The sequence below is a fragment of the Oryctolagus cuniculus genome, chromosome 1 (genome assembly GCF_051225735.1).
Source record: "Oryctolagus cuniculus isolate XC-2025 breed Fujian yellow rabbit chromosome 1, ASM5122573v1, whole genome shotgun sequence".
Lineage (NCBI taxonomy): Eukaryota > Metazoa > Chordata > Mammalia > Lagomorpha > Leporidae > Oryctolagus > Oryctolagus cuniculus.
Genome location: NC_142867.1, coordinates 103754594 through 103768960, shown reverse-complemented (window position 1 = coordinate 103768960; position 14367 = coordinate 103754594). Strand labels below are relative to the sequence as shown.

Sequence of the window (14367 nt, the reverse complement as noted above, 5' to 3'; positions counted from 1 at the left end):
CTTTGAGTTGAGACGTGGGTGTTCCAACTGGCGTCTTAATTGCTAGGCAAAAAGCCTGCTCCTGTAGATATTTTTAACATTTAAAATGGGGCTTCCAATGAAGGCTGAGGAATCAGAATGTCTGGGTTCAATTTTTGTTTTCACACTTGCTGGTTAGGGGACCTTGACCTCCTGAATCCTCAATATGCTAACCCCAAAATAAAGGTAATAATAGAATCTATCTTACAAGGTTATGTAAAGATTAAATGAAAAAAAAATTCAATCAAAAAAGAAAATAAAAACTCTGGTTAATGACTGACATACAAAAGTTCTCAGAAAGTTTGCTGCGATTATTTTCAATTATCACACTATTGGTGTTGTTATATTAGGCTACCTTTCTTTCCTAACCACTCTGTATTTGGGCCTTGTAATAAGGTTTCTATGTTTCACGACAACTGAAACTGCTTTAAAGTTATTAGCAACTCTGTTAGGCTAAAATCATTACCTTTTCCCAGTTATCATTTTTTTAAATGACCTCTCAATTATATTTAGCTCTTACTTGGTCTCTGAAATAAACACCTCTCCCTATTGATTCTGTATTTCTGTGGTTCTCTTCCATTCCTTTCACCAACAGGTACTTCTTTCTCTGCTCACTCCATAAAACTACTATTACCTAATGTGGGCCTTTGTCTTTGCTTTTCTTTTTCTTTTTCTTTTTTTTTTTTTTTTAAAGATTTATTTACTTATTGGAAAGGCAGAGAGGCAGAAAGAGAAAGAGAACGAGAGCAAGAGAGAGGTCTTCCATGCACAGGTTCACTCCCTAAATGGCTGCAATGGCTGGAGCTGGGGTGATGCGAAGCCAGGAGCAAGAGCTTCTTCTGGGTCTCCCATGCAAGTGCAGGGGCCTAAGGACTTGAGCCAACTTCTACTGCTTTCCCGGGCCATAGCAGAGAGCTGGATGTTCCGAAGTACAGCAGGAGGGACTCGAACCAGCGCCCACAAGGGATGCCAGCACTGCAGGTAGCAGCTTTACCTGGTACGCCACAGCATTGGACCCACTTTGCCTTTCTTTTGCTACACTCATTCCTTCATAGAATTAATCTAAACAATCTCATCTTTGATCTGCATTATTTTTAGCTGGACATTGCTAGTGTTTTTTAATAGTCTTCTAATTGTGCCTCTCTAAGGGGCGCCATTTTAGTCACCTCAGCCAAGAGATGCCTTAACACTTTGAACTGGGGCTGTCTGCTCACAGATCCCACTGAGAATCTAATGAAAATTAACATGCATACAAATGTATAAATTTACTTTGCATACAATTTCAATGGGGACTGTAAAATATTAGGTTAGTGAATTCTGCCCTGAGGATTCTATTCATTACTTGGACATTTTATAAAAATAATCTACAGATTTGCCAATCACATTTGACCTAACAGTTACTTCATTGCGTATCTATACAGATTTTCTGGTCACTGCAATGTTATCAAGATTGACCTCCTCTTTCTTTTTATAAACTTCATTAACATCTTCTAAGTCACTATAACTATCACCTTACAGTCACTGAACCTCAAAAATTTTATAGTCCTTAGTAATTCATATATATGACCACCAATGAATACTAAAACTGTGGTTCTCAATATATGTCCATAAATTGTTAACTAAGGTCCTAATAATTAGGTTTCAAGTTATACAGTTTTAGAAAAAAGTTTATTTTCATCTACTTGAAAGGCAGAGTGACAGGACAAAGAGAGAGGAAAGAGCTGCCATCCACATGTTCACTTTCCAAATGCCTGCAGTAGATGGGGCTGGGCCAGGCTGAGCTTGAGGCTCAGAATTCCATTTGGGCCTCCTACATGGGTAGCAGGAACCCAAGCACTTCAATCATCATCTACTGCTTCCTAGGATTCATTAGCAGAGAGATGGACCAGGAATGCAGGTGACAAGACTTGAACCAACATGTCAATATGGGATGCAGGTATCCCAAGTGGTAGCTTAACCCACTGCACCACAATATCTTCTCCAAAGTTTTATGTAGTATAATTAATCAATGTTTTTATTCTGCTCTTATCATAAAAAAATCTAAATTTCATAGCACAGTGCCTACCAAATGATAATTGCTCAATAAATGTTAGCTACTATCATCATGATAACCATCACTCTCAAGTGGTATCCCTTCTGTTCCCCTGGTGGAAGGGGCAGATGCCCCCAGAATCTTACCAATGAAGTGGGAAAACCAACCCAGATGAGTTCCCTTGTTTCAGGGATGTCAAAATCTTTTTAAGCCACATATCCTTCATCCAGAAACCATTAGCATACCTCAAAGTTAGAGATGAATAACTGTCCAAAACATTAATAATTTACGCAATTAAATATTTCATGTTATGTTAAAAGGACTTAATTTGTAGTGTCTTCAATTTGCAATTTGGGAGTAAAAGGCTGATGCCAATAACATGTTATACTTAAATAGTCCTCCAAAAACTCAGATAATTAACAGTCAGATGTTCCTAACCCATAAATTCATAAAACTTTTACATTTCTAATTACTAAATTTGAAGAGAAATAAACAGTATTTTCAGGAACATGACCTCTATGAGCCCTGAGGCTCCAAGAAGGCAATCAAAAGTGACTCATGGGGCCGGCGTTGTGGTGCAACAGGTTAAAGCCCCAGGCTGCAGCGCTGGTATCCCATATGGGCACCGGTTCGAGTTGTGGTGGCTCCTCTTCTGATCCAGCTCTCTGCTGCGGCCTGGGAAAGCAGTGGAGGATGGCCCAAGTCCTTGGGCCCCTGTACCCGCATGGGAGACCCGGAGGAAGTTCCTGGCTCCTGGCTTCAGATCAGCTCAGCTTTGGCCATTGCAGTCATTCGGGGAGTGAACCAGCAGAATGGAGGAAATCTCTCTCTGGTTCTACCTCTCTCTGTAACTCTTTCAGGGAAAAAAAAAAAAAAAAGTGGTTCATTTGTGCTCCTCTAATGACTCTGAAGAACCACTTTTTTTTTTTTTTAATCCATTTATTCATTTGAGAGGTAGAGTTAGAGACAGTGAGAGGGAGAGACAGACAGGACTTCCATCCACTGGTTCACTCTCCAAATGGCTGCAATGATGGAGCTGGGCCCATTCGAAGCCAGGAGACAGGAGGTACTTTCGGACCTCCTATGCAGGTGGCAGGGGAGCAAGCACTTGGGCCAATTCCACTGCTTTCCCAGGCCACTAGCAGAGAGCTGGATTGTAAGAGAAACAGCCTGGACATGAACTGATGCCCATATGGGATGCTGGTGCCACAGGTGGAAGCTTAGCCAACTACGCCACAGTGCCACTCCATACCATTGTTTTCAATCCCTGTATCCAAATCTCTTTTTTTCTAACAGTTTTTTCCTCTCTTCAGTTCAAAAATGTTATGTGAAATAAAACCACTTCTTATTGTAGATCAGAACTCCAGCCTTTGCCAATTTACCCTGTGCTGGTTTTTACTAATCACTCTTGAATAAACAACCAACAAAGGAAGGTCCATAAAATAAAATCTTGAAAAACAGTAATAAACACACCACTAGACATGCAAATACTAACAGAAAATGGATTAGGTGTCTGATCTGTATTCAATTAGTAGAAAATTAAGATTATCTTAATTTTATATATTAGATTATAATATTGTTTATCATATTAAAATTTCAACCTTGAGATGTATGAATATGAAACTACAGACTGTAAAATACTTTATCTGTTTGTTTTTGCAAGCATATAATCATTTCAAATTGTGTGTTTGACAAAAATTAAGGAAATTGTTGCCTCTGGTATACTCTGGCAATTTAACTGTGTTTTCAGCAATTTCTCTACATTAGACTGCATCTGTTAAGTCTCTGAATCAGTTCTTCAAGTCATTTGGAACTACTGAAGCAAACTATGGTCTTCTGAGAAGTAAAATGCGCTTTTAGTTACATAATCTAAAGCTTTAAAGATTATCACAAATGAAATACATGACTATATCTTCAAGTTTTCAGCAACAATTAAGCACAAATTTAATCAAAATTTTCCAAAATTATTTCTAATCTCTACATAGAAGCCAATAGGTTGTATTATAGTATTATGATGATAGCAGCAGACACTACACAGATGAGTTAAAAGATTTTTCACACGTACAGTAAAATTTATAATACGATAAAATTTCTATATACAGAGATTTACAAATACAGTAGAAGTAAATTCTAAAGTCAGACAAGCCTAGTCTCGAATCCTATCTCTATGCTAAACTGCTGTGTGACTTAGGCAAGTGATTTAGTTTCTACACTTCTCTGATTTCTCAAGGAAAAACTGTGGGCCCAAGGACAGCTGGCTGGGGGCAGCGTAGCTCTGCTCCCACCAAGGGGCCAAACTTCTGAGATCTAAGTAGCTGTGGGCCCAGACACAGGAACTATCTGACTTCTTCCAGGAGACAGATGGGCAGGGACTGTCTGCATATGAATTCTAACTTGATGGCAAATACCCCTTGCAGAAGGTTTTATTTCCCTATTTATACTGTTGGTCTCTGTGTATGCATAGCAATTTACCTTGTTGTCTGAGAATATCATGCAGTCTATAGTTTCTTTTTTTTTTTTTTATTTAATGAGCATAAATTTCCAAAGTACAGCTTATGGACCACAATAGCCTCTCCCCCCCACCCCCTGCCGTGTCTTCCCTCCCATCCACAACGCTCCCCTCTCCCACTCCCTCTCCCCTTCCCCTTCACATCACGATTAATTTTCAATTATCTTTATATACAGAAGATCAATTTAGCGTATGTTAAGTAAAGATTGCAGTCTATAGTTTCTTACAAGAGTCTAGTATTTACAACACAAATTATTAAGAAAAAAACTTCAATTCTCATTTTGAAATTATTTGTATATATTTTATCATATTATGTACAAAGAACCTGATTTTTGGATCAGGTTGCAAATATGTGTATATATCTATTTTAAAAAAATCCCAAACACCTCAGTTAAAATCAATTATATCAGACTAATGAGCAGAGTAGCACAGGACCACCCAGGGGCCTTAACTGTACTAACTCTTCAGGTCAAACCCAAAGCACGGTGCTTTCCTCCCTCACCCTCTCAAATTAAGGAAGAGTTAAACTATTTTCAATTTAAAGGGTAAGAATCACCCATTTATTCATTCACTCAACAAATAATTGAGTAACTTCTTTTTGTCAGTCTCTATGCTTTAGCACTTTGTTCTAATGAGGCCTCTATTTCGCTAGAGAAAAAAATAAGTAGACAAAAATAATGACAGGGTACAATGAATGCTAAGGAAGCAGGGTGCCCAAGTGGAAAGTATCCGGTGGAGGCTGCTTTAGGTAGTGTGACCAAGAGAGGCTTCTATGAGAAGGTCCTATTTCAACAGTGGAATAAAGCCCTCCAGGATAAGATGTAGCAGGTTCAGGAAACCAAAAGCAGCCCAAGAGAAACACATTGAGCAGGGAAGGGGGGAAGGCATGTGATGAAACTGAAGTAGAAGTCAAACTAACAAGGATTAACAGGCCCCAGAAGGGAGACTGTATTTTGAAATACTGAGACACAATGTAAAGGTTTTACTGTATACTTTAGAAGCACTATATTTCACTTTGTGTTTCTATGGGGGTGCAAACTGTTGAAATCTTTACTTAATGTATACTAAACTGATCTTCTGTTAAAAAAAAAAAAAAAGAAGAAGAAGAAATTATCAATTCCCAAATTGACTCTCACTGGGATTAAACATGACAACAGGTCTTATCTGATTTCATCATCATTTAAAAAATCATCTATTATTTTTCACTTTATGTTTCTGTGTGGTAGCAAACTGTTGAAATCTTTACTTAATGTATGCTAAACTGATCTTCTGTATATAAAGAGAATTGAAAATGAATCCTCATGTGAATGGAAGGGGAGAAGGAATGGGAGAGGGGAGGGTTGCGGGTGGGAGGGACGTTATGGGGGGAAGCCATTGTAATCCATAAGCCGTACTTTGGAAATTTATATTCATTAAATAAAAGTTAAAAAGAAAAAAGAAAAAAAAAAAGAAAAAAAAGAAGCACTAAAAAATAATCTGAAATGTAACTCCATGTTAAAAAGTCATAAAGTTCCATTACCCAAAAATTAAACAAAAAAAATTTTAAGCACATCTATAGAATTGGTCTCCATAGCTGATGTGGGAGACACAAGCAAATAAAATCAGTCCTGAATGCAAACAAGTTTATAATACTTATTTGAAAGAAGGTTAAATAATAAGCTGGCGCCGTGGCTCACTAGGTTAATCCTCTGCCTTGCGGCGCCTGCACACCGGGTTCTAGTCCCGGTCGGGGCGCCGGATTCTGTCCCGGTTGCCCCTCTTCCAGGCCAGCTCTCTGCTGTGGCCAGGGAGTGCACTGGAGGATGGCCGGCCGCGGCGGCCATTGGAGGGTGAACCAACGGCAAAGGAAGACCTTTCTCTCTGTCTCTCTCTCTGTCAAAAAAAAAAAAAAAAAAAAAAAAAAAGGTTAAATAATAAAAACTTTAACTAGCACTTCAAGCTAATTATAGAAATGATGTCATGAGGCAATACTGGTCTACAGACAAGATGAGATACTGTCTCAAACACCATGCACTCTCTCAATACAGTTCCAGAACAAAAGCTGGGGTTTCCTGCCAATTTTGAGGTAAGTAATGTTTCATTAAATGTCCAAGAACTGTTTCTTAGGCAGTGATTTAAAAAAATAATAATGTCAAATGAATAGCCTGTGAAAGTGCCTGGAGTCCTATTTAATATTACTAGAAGATGAAAAAAAATTACTAGAAGATGATGATGTCATCTCAATGGCATTAAACATTTCAGACAATCCCTCAAATAGGTATCTTCATCCCACCTATTTTTATAATCTCTACAGGACCTCAAAGTCTGCTGTGAATTATTTCTGAGCAATGAATATGACTGGACTGATAATGAGTCATTCTAAGCTGAACTACTGGATGTTGTGAGTTATTTACTCAATCTATGGTAGTGTTATAATAATATTTATAAATGCAATCTGGTCATACTTTTTTTTTTTAAAGATTTATTTATTTGAAAGGCAGAGTTACAGAGAGGCAGAAGTAGAGTGAGAGAGAGAGAGAGAGAGAGAGAGAGAGAAAGAAAGTCTTCCATCCACTGGTTCACTCCCCAGATTGCCATAACAGCCAGAGCTGTACCTATCTGAAGTCAGGAGCCAGGATTTTTCTGGGTCTCCCATGTAGGTGCAGGGGCCCAAGAACTTGAGCCATTTCTACTGCTTTCCCAGGCCACAGCAGAGAACTGGATCAGGAGTGGAGCAGCTGGTATTTGAACTGGTGTGCATTTGGGATGCTGGCACTGCAGGTGGCAGCTTTATCAGCTAGGCTACAGCGCTGGACCCCTGGTCACACTTTTTACCAAACCATGAAGTTCTTAGGTATTAGGATAAAAACATCAAACCTGGAGAATAAGATACTGATTAAAGTGTACCCAGGCCAGCACTGTGGTGTAGAGGGTTGAGCCTCTGCCTGTGTCACTAGCATCCCATATGAGTGCCGGTTCAAGTCCTAGCTGCTCCACTTCCAATCCAGCTCCCTGCTGAGGCCTGGGAAAGCAGTGGAAGATGTCCAAGCGCTTGGGACCTTGTACCCATGTGGGAGACCAGGAGGAAGCTCCTGACCCCTGGCTTTTGATGGCCCAGCTCCGGCAGATGCAGATGTTTGGGGAGTGAACCATCGGATGGAAGACCTCTCTGTCTCTCCCCATCTCTGTAACTCCACCTCTCAACTAAATAAAGAAATCTTAAAAAAAAAATCTATTACTTTTATTACTATTACTGTATTTATTACTTTTTGGTTACTGTATAGATGTATTTTAAAGATATCTATAATTTTAGCCAAGACCGTGAGGTCTAAGACATTGTTATTATTCACTCATAAATCAAAGGGCAAATATACCTCTTTCACATCTTCACTAAGTTCTTTAAGTGAATCAAAACAACAGGAAAGCCATGTTGAATTGTTTCATTCAGAAATGGGAACTGGGAACATAACACTATGTATTAAGCTGAACAATTTTGCAATGAAGCTAGCTAAACAGCATATCAAACTTCTCGGGTAAACAGGTTAATGAAAAGTCAAGTCTCTTAGTTTACTACCTAGTGGTTTAATTTTGATTGTATGCTTCCTGGGGTCCCATACAGTAAGCAATGACACTGCGAAGTCATTTGTCAGATAGAAAAAACAGTGACAGGGAAGGGTTAGCTGAAAACAGATTCTAACTACCTGCTCAACTATTTAGAAATCAAAGAGGACGTTAGTTCACTGACAAACTTATGTTATGAGGGTGAAATATTTCTGGGATAGATTACTGCTCCCATTTCTTTACTCTTGCTCATATCACTATTTATCCATGCTCTTTGTTATGTGACTTTGTAATGCCTCTCAGAACAGGTGGTGTGTCACTGTGCTGTTGCGTTTAGTCTTACTCATGGGGGATGTTGTAGTTTGATCTGTATTTCTACCAGGAGGAGAGCATGCCTCAAATGAGAGACATGGTGCAGATCTGAACCCAATCTGTGACTCAAAATGGAACCATCCCAGATGATCTACAGACAAAAGATATTTCTTGATGCAAATCAAGGAATTTTGAGGGTTGTTTGCAATATAACATCACCGCAAAAATACAACTGATACAATTTTTCAGTATTAGAAAAAAGTTTGCTCAGCTATAAAACTCAAAACAATTATAAAAAATAAACCTTTTGAACACCTGCCACACAATGTATGACTGTGACACTTTGTGTTCCTTAACTATTACACATACACTTGTGTCATTTTTATACATCTGGGTACCTTTAGATAAAAAAAACCAACCTGACTGGTCTTGAAAACACTGCGTTGGGAGCTGCTCATGTAGACTGTATTAATTACTGGCTCCATAAGTACGATGAGGTAGAAAACACTACTCTGAAGTTTCTGCTCAGGAGGAGGTCACTTCAGCATCTTTTTAAAGCCAGTTTACCAGCTATTATCACCTAGATTTACTCCCTGTTTCCTATTTATTTCCACATTCAGTGATAGAAAAGGGGGACAGCTGATTAGTCATGATTTTGAAGAACCAATTATGATTCACTTTTTTTTTTTTTTTGACAGGCAGAGTTAGACAGTGAGAGAGAGACAGAAAGGTCTTCCTTTTTCCGTTGGTTCAACTCCCAATGGCTGCTGCGGCTGGCACACTGTGCTGATCTGAAGCCAGGAGCCAGGTGCTTCTCCTGGTCTCCCATGCAGGTGCTGAGCCCAAGCACTTGGGCCATCCTCCACTGCACTCCCTGGCCACAGCAGAGAGCTGGCCTGGAAGAGGAGCAACCGGGACAGAATCTGGTGCCCCAACCGGGACTAGAACCCGGTGCCCTGACCGGGACTAGAACCCGGGGTGCTGGTGCCGCAGGCAGAGGATTAGCCAAGCGAGCCGTGGCGCCAGCCCATGATTCACTTTCAGAAATAAAGGAGTTAGTGAAATGTGATCCCTGTTAAACATAAGAGTGGGAATAAGAGAGGGAAGAGATGTATAATTTGGGGCATGCTCGGGCTGACTTGCCCCAATTGGTAGAGTTGGAAACATACCAGGGGATTCCAATTCAATCCCATCAAGGTGGCATGTGCCAATGCCATCTCACTATTCCAAGTGATCAATTTCAGTTCACAATTGATCATAATGAAAGGACTAAGAGTCAAAGGGAGCACATAAACAAGTCTAGTATCTGCTAACACCAACCGATAGAATAAATAAAGGGGAGAGTGATCCAACATGGGAAGTGAGATACTCAGCAGACTCATAGAATGGCGGATGTCCTAAATAGCACTCTGGCCTCAGAATCAGCCCTAAAGGCACTCGGATCTGGCTGAAAAGCCCATGAGAGTATTTCAGGCATGGAAAGCCAAGACACTCTGGCAAAAAGATCTCTGTGAGTGAGATCCCAGTGGAAAGAACAGGTCTTCAAAGAGGGAGGTGCCTTTCTCTGAAGGGAGGAGAGAACCTCCACTTTGACTATGACCGTGTCTAAAAAAGATAAGAGTCGGAGAACTCAAGGGGCTTCCATAGCCTTGGAAACTCATAACTGGTGCATAGGGAGATTACTGATACCATAAACAGGAGTGTCAATTGGTAAAGTCAACAACAGGAGTCACTGTGCACTTACTCCTCATGTAGGATCTCTGTCCTTAACGTGCTGTACACTGAGGCTTAATGCTATAACGAGTACTCAAACAGTATATTTCACTTTGTGTTTCTATGGGGGTGCAAACGACTGAAATCTTTACTTAATGTACACTAAACTGATATTCTGTAAAAAAAAAAGAAAAAAAAAAAAAAAAAAAAGAAAGAAATTATCAATTCCCAACTTGACTCTCACTGGGATTAAACATGACAATAGGTCTGATCTGATTTCATCATCATTTAAAAAAAATCATCTATTATTTTTCACTTTATGTTTCTGTGTGGGAGCAAACTGTTGAAATACTTACTTAAGGTATACTAAGCTGATCTTCTGTACATTAAGATAATCGAAAATGAATCTTGATGTGAATGGAAGGGGAGAGGGAGTGGGAAAGGGGAGGGTTGTGGGTGGGAGGGACGGTATGGGGGGGGAAGCCATTGTAACACATGAGTCATACTTTGGAAATTTATATTCATTAAATAAAAGATTAAAAAAAAAAAAAAGAAATAAAGGAGTTAGTTAGGGCTAACTCCTAAGTCAAAGGAGTAACTGAAGAAGATAACATAACAAAACAAAACAAACAAACAAACAAACAAACAAACAAAAAACCACGTTAAAAACTCTAGGTTATATTCTTAGCTCTTGGGGGATCACTTCATCTTTGCAGGTCATAGTTTCCAAATACATTAAGTAACCTCTGTTAGTACAGCCATTATGGAGAACAGTATGGAAGTGCCTCAGAAAATGAATAATAGATCTACCTTATAACTCAGCTTTCCCACTTCTGGGAACAAAATCAGTGTACCAAAGAGATATCTGCACTCCCGTGTTCACTGCAGTATTGTTCATAATAGCCAAGATACAGGAATAAACTAGATATCCATCAATGGATGAATTTATAAAAAATGTGAAATATATACACAATAGAATTTTACTCAATCATAAAAAGAATGAAATTCTGATATTTTCACAGAAGGACGGAACTGGATGGAGGTCATTATGTTAAGTGAAATATGCCAGATACAGAAGACAAAGATTGCATGGGTATCCCTCGTCTATGGAAGTTAAAAAATATATATATGTTGATATGAAATTAGAATAGTGATTACCAGAAAATGTGAAGGGTAGGGGGAGAAGGGATACAGGGATATTGGATATAGGATAACAAAACACAGAAGTAATAGGTTTTAGTGTTACACAGCATAGTTGGGAGAATGGAGTTCACAATAATTTATTATACACTATATGAAGAACTGGAGCAGAGGAGCTGGGAAGCTATTCACATAGAGGTGGGGATGCTAACCACCTGATCTGACCAGCTTACACTTTATGCATTTGTTGGACTATTGCACTATATCCCATAAACATATATAAGTTTTACATGTTAAGAAAATAATTTTTTAAGTAAAAAGTTAAACAGCTAAAGTTGCTTTTTAATTCAATATTAATACTCAAATGGACATCAGCTTTGTATGAAAATGTGGCTTCAAATTTGACTTTTTTTAAAAAAAATTATTTATCTGAAAGTCTGAATTGAAGAGGAGAGACAGAGAAATCTTCATCTGCTGGCTCAGTCCCCAAATGGCTGCAATGACTGGGGCTGGGTCAGGTAGAAGACAGGAGCCAGGAACTTCTTCCAGGTTTCCTACATGGGTGGGAGGGTCCCAGGGACTTGGGCCATTCTCTATTGCTTTCCCAGGCACATTGGAAGGGAGCTGGATCAGAAGTAGAGCAGCTGGGACTAGAATCAGCACCCAGATGGGATGCTGGCACTGTAGGCAGCGATTTAACCTGCTATGCCACAGTGCTGGCCCCTTGGTTTGTTTTTGTCTCATCTCTCATCCCGTTATTTCTACTACAAAAATCCCTAGGGTGCTTGTTTTATGACTAGAGAGAAATTAGATATATGGAAGCCATGAAACTGCTCTTATTCAGCAGTGAAGCTGAAAGGTCAGAATTCTAGATAAAAAATAATTCACTGTAAGAAGCCAGAAGAAAACAGACCAAATCTAAGAGGCTCATAAGAAAGATAAAAGTAGGGGCTGGTGCTGTGGCACAGTGGGTAAAGCCGCTGCTTGCAGTGCCAGCATCCCATATGGGCACCAGTTCAAGTCCTGGATGCTCCATTTCTGATCCAGCTCTCTGCTATGGCCTGGGAAAGCAGTAGAATATGGCCAAATCCTTGTGCCCCTGCACCCACGTGGGAGACCTGGAAGAAGCTCCTGGCTCCTGGCTTTGGATCAGCGCAGCTCCAGCCATTGCGGCCAACTGGGGAGTGAACCAGTGGATGGAAGACCTCTCTTTCTCTCTCTCTCTCTCTCTGCCTCTCCTTCTCTCTCTGTGTAACTCTGACTTTCAAATATATAAATAAATAAATCTTAAAAAAAAAAAAGACAAATCACTCCAATTTGGGCCATTATCAGGGTTGTAATACAGACAGGAGATCCTCTATCTTCACTTTTAGTAGTTCTGGAAAACACCTGACTTTTCACAAAGTTAGTTGTAGGGTGCCAAATAGAGTGTTCAGAGAGACAGAAATACAGTTCAATAAAAGAACGGGTACAAAACCCTGGGAGCATATTGCTATTGAATAAATGTTTGCTTTTAACAATGGAAAAGAACTGACAAGCTTATGAAATCTGCTGGTCCTAAGAATCCAGGGGCTAATGACTCTGAGTAACAGAGGAACAGGTACAGTCTTGAGCAAGATTTTCTTCTGCAGCCTTTAAAAGATTAATATTCAGCAAAAGTGACATGATTTCATAGAGTTGGGTTTTCAGATTCACCTCTTAAATTTAATGACGTCTCCAGGTGGCTTAGGTGGTTAGTCTTGTGCCACAGGTATGGTTAACCAAGAAAGACATTAGCATGGGTTTCTAATCCTTGCTCTTAGGAAAACCCAAACACTAATTATCCCACAGTGCTGACATACAAAATATAAAATGAAACACTCTGAAGATGGTGTTTGGTATCTCCTTCACCAATTCTTTTTGTCAAGGCCAAGTATCTCACTCTGTGTCTTTAGCTTAGAACGCTAGACCTACCTAAGTTAGAAAATGGCTTTACAACTTGAAAGACATTAAAGAGCCCCATATCCTGTAACAACTGTTGTTTCTAAAGATTTTAGAGCATGAGTTTCCTGACTACCTTGTTGAGTGAGCAAATTCTCAGCAGAGTCTCTTTCTAATCAATCTTCCCCATCCTCTTGTTCCTTCTTCTAGACAAAAAAAAATTAATAGTAAGCTCATTTTGCTTTCTAGGAATTTGCTAAGTCATGCTAAAATTAATCACTTTTAATTATATAATTACCATGAGAATGTTAATAAAAATTATTCCTTTATAATTCGGATGGTGTTCTTAAAAATTACCATCCAAGGTTTACTAATATCTTAGCAATAAGCATTTCATAGTTAAGTAAAGAATATCCTACTGGAGTTTAACAAGTTTTAGAAATGTGTAATTCAAGAGGAGCTTAAGCTAAAGGCTTGGGGAAATTCTGAGTTTGCTCTATTTTTAAAATCCATCATGCACTAATACTGTTAACAGTTCAAACAGAATACCTTACATGCTATTCAAATATTTGTGGGTCTTTAAGCTTTTATATAAATAAGGATGTCTATTAATTAAACAAGTTGGAAAAAGTCAATGAGATCTGTCAATGTCTTTGGATTTGATCCTTTGAAGTTTAAAGGATTAAACAATCAGTGCCACTATGGATTTATAACTCACATGCAGTGAGTTTCTGGCTTTTTAATGTTTCCCTAAGAAAATTTCATTACACAGATATATGATAAATACTTGATCCACAGTATTTTAAACTACTGTAATTAGGTTACAGCTTGTACCATTAATAGAATAGAATTTTATCAAATATGGGCATCACCATAACAATCAGATAAAAGATACAGCAATAGTTTAGGAGCTGAGAATGTAGATGGAGCAGGGTTTAGAAATGCAGTTTATGGTCAATAAAACACATTCAGAGAGGATGGAAGGGATTAAGGATATGACGCATTCAAAATGCAACCAAAGTCAAGGTCTAAAGACCATAAAGTCTAAATACTGGGTAAACGACCACAGCTATAATACAGCTAAGGATTAACAACTTAATTACTTGTTTACCAAGAGGTTTTCAACTCAATTTACTGGAATTTTTGTGTATGAGAAAACATTAAGAAGTCAAAATAAAGAGGT

At 38.9% G+C, this 14367-nt stretch overlaps 1 protein-coding gene across 3 annotated transcripts in view; it reads right to left on the bottom strand.

Moving 5' to 3' along the window:
* Positions 1 to 14367, bottom strand: part of SIK2 (salt inducible kinase 2) — a 149094-nt gene that overhangs the window by 59653 nt on the left and 75074 nt on the right. The gene's annotated exons all lie outside the window — the stretch shown is intronic.